Source organism: Tenrec ecaudatus, chromosome 1 (genome assembly GCF_050624435.1).
Source record: "Tenrec ecaudatus isolate mTenEca1 chromosome 1, mTenEca1.hap1, whole genome shotgun sequence".
NCBI classification, from domain to species: Eukaryota; Metazoa; Chordata; class Mammalia; order Afrosoricida; family Tenrecidae; genus Tenrec; species Tenrec ecaudatus.
In genome coordinates this window covers 44,651,236-44,658,323 of record NC_134530.1, presented here as the reverse complement: position 1 = coordinate 44,658,323, position 7,088 = coordinate 44,651,236, and positions in this window count along the sequence as shown.

Sequence of the window (7,088 nt, the reverse complement as noted above, 5' to 3'; positions counted from 1 at the left end):
AACCCCCATCTTTCTCCTGACTGCGCCACCAAGGACACTAAACTCAGGAAAGAGGCCTTTTGCCCCACCGTCAGCACCCAGAGCCAACATTCTATTTTTTTTAGAGCCGATATATATTTTTAAACATTTTATTAGGGGCTCATACAACTCTTATCACAATCCATATATATACATACATCAATTGTATAAAGCACATCTGTACATTCTTTGCCCTAATAATTTTCAAAGCATTTGTAGAGCCGATATTTTTATTGAACAATTTCCTGATATTATTTTATCATTAACTTTAGTCTCACTACCTTCTCAGCATGTACGTGTCACCTCTCCATTGCATCTGTACTTCATCTGCCTTTCCATGTTTACATATGTGTAACATTTTGCATATACTATTATATGTATATTCCACATTAAATGAATACCCCCATGCTTATAAACTAGCATATTTTCACTTATGTATAACAACTTTCACACTTCATCCACTAAGCCATTCTCCTACAAGCTTACAATACTCAAATACCGCCTCATATATTATATAGCTTATATTCTATACAATATAAAGCTTGTATGTAATTATATGTGTATGAAGCAGACATAGCATTTCTGAATCCATCCTCATCCCACACATACCATCTCCCTTACCATCCATCAATCACCAACCTTTGAGAAACCAGCAACCCTCTCAGGACGTGTCTCTCAGGGCTCATCTGGGTCCATGTCCTGTGGAGGTTCTATACTGAACCTTTGTCAGGCATTTGGTTCTTCCTTCAGGACCATCTCAGCTACAATCAGCTCCTCTTCAATAAGACATCTCAATGGACTCGTGACTAACCAGCCCATGCTCACACTTAACTGTGGTGTCATGCCTTCGGTATTTTTATATTTGGGGGATGCTGTGACCCCACTAGGCCGTCTGAAGACTTAATTAGGTCAAACAACTTATAGCTGAGCTTAAATTGAACTACTATGATTTCACTTCATTTACTAGTAGGTGTATTTTAGTTAATGCTTGAGGACATAAAAATATTGACACCAGATTTTCCAGCACCATTTGCGTGTAGGTCGTGGATAATTCAAGCACAATTAACATCCTGACAGATGCAGTCACCGGGGAGAATGCAGTCATTGTGTCTGCGGTCCAAGGGCGGCTGAGAAGAGGCCAGTTAGAACGTGCGGCGCGAGGCAGACTCCAAATAGAGAACCCAAGTCTCGCCAGGCACAGGTGCTTGATGGAGCAGCGAGATCACTGAGGGAATGGCCAGTACTTTTACTTAGAGGGTGAGTCTTGCCAAGGTTGATCATTAAGGATTTTATAGTTGAATTGCAATGATGATTTTTCTTTATTTTAATCATTTTATTGGGAGCTCATACAACTCTTATCACAATCCATCCATCCATCCTTTGTGTCAAGCACAATTGTACATTTGTTGCCATCATCATTCTCAATACATTTTCTTTCTACTTGAGCCCTTGGATCATCTCCTCATTTTTCCCCTCTCTCCCCCATGAACCCTTGATAATTTATAAATTATTATTATTTGTCATGTCTTACACTGTCCCATGTCTCCCTTCATCCACTTTTCTGTTCTCTGTCCCCCAGGGAGGAGGTTATAAGTAGATCATTGTGATCGGTTTCCCCTTTCTCCCCCCTCCTTCCCCTTCCCCTCCTAGTATCACAACTCTCCTTGTTGGTCCTGAGGGGTTTATCTGTCCTGGATTCCCTCTGTTTCCAGCTCTTATCTGTACCAGTGTACACAATACTGATTCTTCATGTCATTGATTTCTGTTTAAATCTGTGAGAAAATTATGATAGATACTGTTTTTGTAAGAAGTGTTATATTTCTAATTAATTTTGTGGGGTTTTTTCCTATGCCTTCTATTTATGGAGGTTTAGGTTTGATAGTAATGGCATAGGAAGTATAATTGTATTAAATGTTGGTGGGTCTTTTTTAGGATTGATAGTAATTTTAGTATATTTTCAGGCTACATAAGTGGTATCTGGTTATACAAAAGCTGTGGTGATTTAGGAATATCCAGAGGGATGAGTGTCTAATGCTATGGTTTTATGACTGCTAGACATAGGTTTATTAATAGAAGGTAAAATCATTTATTATATATTACATGGGAATAAAGTAGGTAATTTATATTATGATTTAAATGGTTTTGAATGTTGAGGGTTATATGATGGTGGGGAGATTGGCTGTGTTCAAGTGGATTATGTAGGCAGATCTTTATTGTATAATTATGGTAGCTGAATAATAATTATAGATGGGTGATCTTTATATGTTAGTGTTTTTTATTGTTGAAATTACTCGGAGGGCATTAGGTTTATCAAATAAAGTCAGTTGTTAAAGAAATTAAAAGGGAAAGAAAGTAAAATTTAATTATGCCTTTTTAATTAGAAGTGAACGTGAAAGCCGGTTTTTGGATGTGACTACTATTTTCAGGTAAAGATTTTTCTAACCGGAATAAATCAAGGAGGAATAGAGCCTAAGTTCTGACCAGCAGTCAGGAGAGAGAAAGGCAGGAGTGGATGTATACGAACAAGGAGAAACCTTAATGTGTTCAAAATTTTGTGTGATTATAAGAGTATTAAATTTTAACCGATGAAGAACACAGCTTTCCCCCAGATCCTGGATGCTTCCTCCCCCCAACTACCATAATCCGCATTCTACCTTGCAGGGCTGGATAGGGCAGAGGCTGTACACTGGTACATATGAGGGCTGGAGGTACAGGGAATCCAGGGTGGATGATACCTTCAGGACCAAGGGTGTGAGGGATGATGCTGGGAGAGTGGAGGGTGAGTGGGTTGGAAAGGGGGAACTGATTACAAGGATCCACATGTGACCTCTTCCCTGGGAGAGGGACAGCAGAGAAGGGGGGGAAGGGAGACTCCAGATAGGGCAAGATATGAAAAAATAACGATGTATAAATTACCAAGGGCACATGAGGGAGCGGGAGAAAGGGGAAGGAGGGGAAAAAAAAAGAGGACCTGATGCAAGGGGCTTAAGTGGAGAGCAAATGCTTTGAGAATGATTGGGGCAGGGAATGTATGGATGTGCTTTATACAATTGATGTATGTATATGTATGGATGGTGATAAGAGTTGTATGAGTCCCTAATAAAATGTAAAAAAAGAAAAAAAAGAGTATTAAATTTTAGGTTATGAATTAATAGATTAAGCCCAGTGGCTAGGGAGACCGCTGATCAGGTTACTATTGCTGTAAATTTAAGATAACTTGGCTTTGTTATTTGAAAGATTCTTGTGGCAGGGAGGCTGCATGGAAAGGCAAAGGCTGCAAAAGTACTTCCTAATGCGAGGCGGTTAAAGGCATTAACAAGAAAAGGGTTATTTTCATTAATCAGGATTAAGGGGGGAACTTGGAGCTGATTGAAAAGGCCAAAGAAAATACTATGAGTGCTATAAATCACTGTTCTAGAAGGTTGCAGTCAAAGTTAATAAAATTGCTCCCAAATTGGCATAAGACACATGAGTGGTTTTAATAATTAAGCCTTTAAAATAAAAACCTGTGAGAAAGGTGAGCCAGTTAGTGCTTGGCTTCCAATTGCTAATGCTGACATGGGAGAGGACGGTGCGTTATACAGACTTTGCAGACATCTTGCTCCTCGCGAGGGCTATGAATGCATCCAGAGCATCTAAATAATGAAGCCTGACAGGCTGTGTGTGCACAAACATGGAGGAAAGCTAAATGGGGTTCATTAATACCCATTGGAACTATTATTCATCTTAATTGGCTAGAGGTTGGAAAAGCTACCATTTTTAAAATATCCCATTTGCATGACAGCACAAATGTCATTGTTCGGTGCCATTGAGACAGTTTCGATTCAGAGCGACCCTGTGCACAACAGAGCGAAACACTGCCGATCCCGCGCCCTCCTCGCCATTGTTCCGATGTAGAGCCCATTGTTGCGGCCCCTGTGCCAGTCCATCTCCTTGAAGGTCTTCATCTTTTTGGCTGCCCCTCTATTTCACCGAGCGTGACAGTCTTCTCTAGGGACCGGTCTCTCTAGACAACATGTAAGGAGAGCCCTGGCCTTCATCTTCCAGGACAGACTGCTTGTCCTTTTAGCGGTGCATGGCATGCTCGATTGTCTTCGGCAGCGTGAGAGTTCAAATGCCTCAACTCTTCCCACCAACTAGTAAACACGATGTAGTGCCAGCACCTTCCCATCCCATAAATCATTGGAATAAGTTGTTGGCAGTAATAAAATTATTACAGTAATTAGGAATAGGAGAAGTTATTTGAAAAATCAATTGATAAATGGATCTGAATATGTATATAATATGGAGAATTCGATAATGGATCATGTAACAAAGAGTGCTACCAGTATGCAAATCAATGAGAAGTTCTGAATTGCTTGTGGTAATAATTGTACAACTCTTCTTGATATGATTGAGCTATTGAATTATATGATATGTGCATGATGCCCCAATAAAACTGTTTTTTGGTTTTGTTTTATTTTTAAATCAATGAGAAGCAATCTAGCTTGAAACTAAGAATTAGTTTTAAGTTTTGAAAGGTAAATCAATGTCAGTTATAGATAGTAGCTTTTCTATTTGATAAAATGAATATTTTAGTTGGACTAGAACTGGTAAAGAATGCATGGGAAATGACTGTTTTTGAATAAGATGGAAGGGATTAAATGTATAGATATGTGTTGCTGGAGGTGGTGGAATATAGACTATTAGAAAGCAGTAGTGAGGTCTATTAGGTAAGAAAGATTAGGGAAGGATTAAAACCAACATTTTCGGGGTATGGGCCTGATAGTTTATTTAGCTAACTTCACTATGGATTATAGGTGCCCTGGTGGCTTAGCAGTTATGTGTTGGCTGTGATCTGCATGGTTGCCAGTTCAAAACCACCAGCAGCTCCTTGGAAGAAAGACGGGGCTTTCTATTCCGGTAAGCCAGTGGTTCTCAACCTTCCTAATGCCACGACCCTTTAATACAGTTCCTCATGTTGTGGTGACCCCCGACTACAATTATTTTCATTGCTTCTTCATAACTGTCATTTTGCTACTCTTATGAATTGGGCAGCCCCTGTGAAAGAGTCATTCAACCCCCCAAAGGGGTCGTGACCCACAGGTTGAAACCACTGCATAGTGAGTCTCAGAAACACCCAGGGGTTCCATGATTCAGCACTGACTCGATGGCAGCACGTTTGGGTTTTGTTACTCTAGAATATGGTGTAAGTTGGTAGCCCAGAGATTCTTGAATTCTTTAGGTTTGAAGCCTACAATTTAGAAATAAGAGGGCTTACCCTGCTTTCCTGAAAGTAAGACACCCCTCGAAAATAAGACCTGCTTACAGTTTTACCTCTCGCTGAAATATAAGGCACCCCTGAAAATAAGACCTCCCCCAAAATAAGGCCCCCAAAGCTACTGTAACCCTGGACTCTGGACAGCACCAGCAGGCAGCACCGTGCAGCTCACTGTTGGCCGCAGCGCAGCCGGAGCAGACAGGAAGTGTGAGGTCTCTTTTAATAAAACAAAAAATGTGTACCGTGTTCTTCTTCTTGGAAAAATAAGATATCCCCTGAAAATAAAACCTAGCGCATCTTTGGGAGCAAAATTAATACGAGACACTGTCTTATTTCCGGGGAAACAGGGTAGCCTCTATTTTTTACTCTATCAAAGTAACTCTTTTATCAGCCATATTTTGGTCTCAGATGGCTTTTTAATGGGGCTCTTCACTTACAGACAACGTCCTTTATTTGGTGTGACCATCTGTTATTTCACTAAAAGGTGACCTCAGGGGATAGTTTGGGTTCAAGGTTTAAGGAGATTCTAAAGAGGATAGTCTCAGAGGGTCTTCACGTCTCAGGGGTCCAGTGAGCCTGGACTTTTGAGGGACTAGTGTTCTGTTCTGCGCATGTTCTCCTTCTGTCGGGGTCCATTCCCTGCGGCCTGATCGGAACAGGTGGTGGTAGCCGGGCACCAATTCCTACAGGTGTCTACGTAGGTGAGGTGGGATTTGTGTAGGCAGTCCACTCTGGAGGCTAATTTTTTCTCGGAGACTTTGATTTTCTTCCATTAAATAGCTTTTGACATAGTTTCCCTCCTACCTGTCCCACCTTTTCTCATTCCCCAGCGGTCAACCAACAAAATCAAGTGATAAAATGTTTGTTTATAACCAGTATCTCCTCCCCTTACACGTGCGATCTAGTGCAGCTGCTCGGTTTTAACAGAAGCACCACAGAGCATCGACCTAAAAAAGAGATCGGAAATCATTGGAGAGAGAGGGAGAACTCAACCAGGAACCTAGACTGAACCGGTTATTGAGGCTGAGTATGCAACTTACCGAATTGCTTCCTAAGGAGCTCTTAGGAAGCTCTTTTCTCTAGTAGCACGGCTGGGTAAGCACGGGACTGCCAACTGTAAGGCTGGCGGTTCAAACCCACCAGCCACTCCTCGGGGAAAGAGAGGGGGTATGGACAACCCTGGAAACCCTAGATGAATTGGAGTTAACTCAAAGGCAGCGGGTGGGTTTTAAGAGCTTCCTAGTAGCCATGGCAAAAAGGGAAACATACCGAGTATAGGAGTGTGACTCTGGGATGCCTTGGTTCCTTGAAAGCAAACGGATCTTTACTCCCTCTCTCAGGAGGGGCTGTGTGCCAGTGAGTTGTCCTGGCCGCACGGGCATTTGAGGAGCTGGTTTATTTTCTCCCTTTCTCCTCCTGCCCGTCCTGGCACCCTCTGCACTCAACCCTGCTCCTTCTCCGACACTTCATCTGCGTCCTTGATCCAGCCTGGGCTCCTCTCTCAGCCACGTTTCCCGGAGCCGAGCTTTGGCCTCCCATCAGCAGAGGTCTTCAAAATGGGCCAGGTGGCCCTGTGGGGAAAATTGCAGAGGGGGGGCTGAACTTTCCATGTTTTCTCCAATACAGCTTGCGGGGTCTAAATTTGAGCCTACATCGCTCACTCTCTCTCACCCCAGCCCAGACTCCTCTACGGTCCTACAGAAAACTCCGACCAGTGCGCATTTGCTAGGAGTCAGTTCTGACTCATGACAACCCCATGAGTTTCCAGCAGTTGTTTTCTTTGCTCAAAGTTGTTTTCTTTACTCAAAGT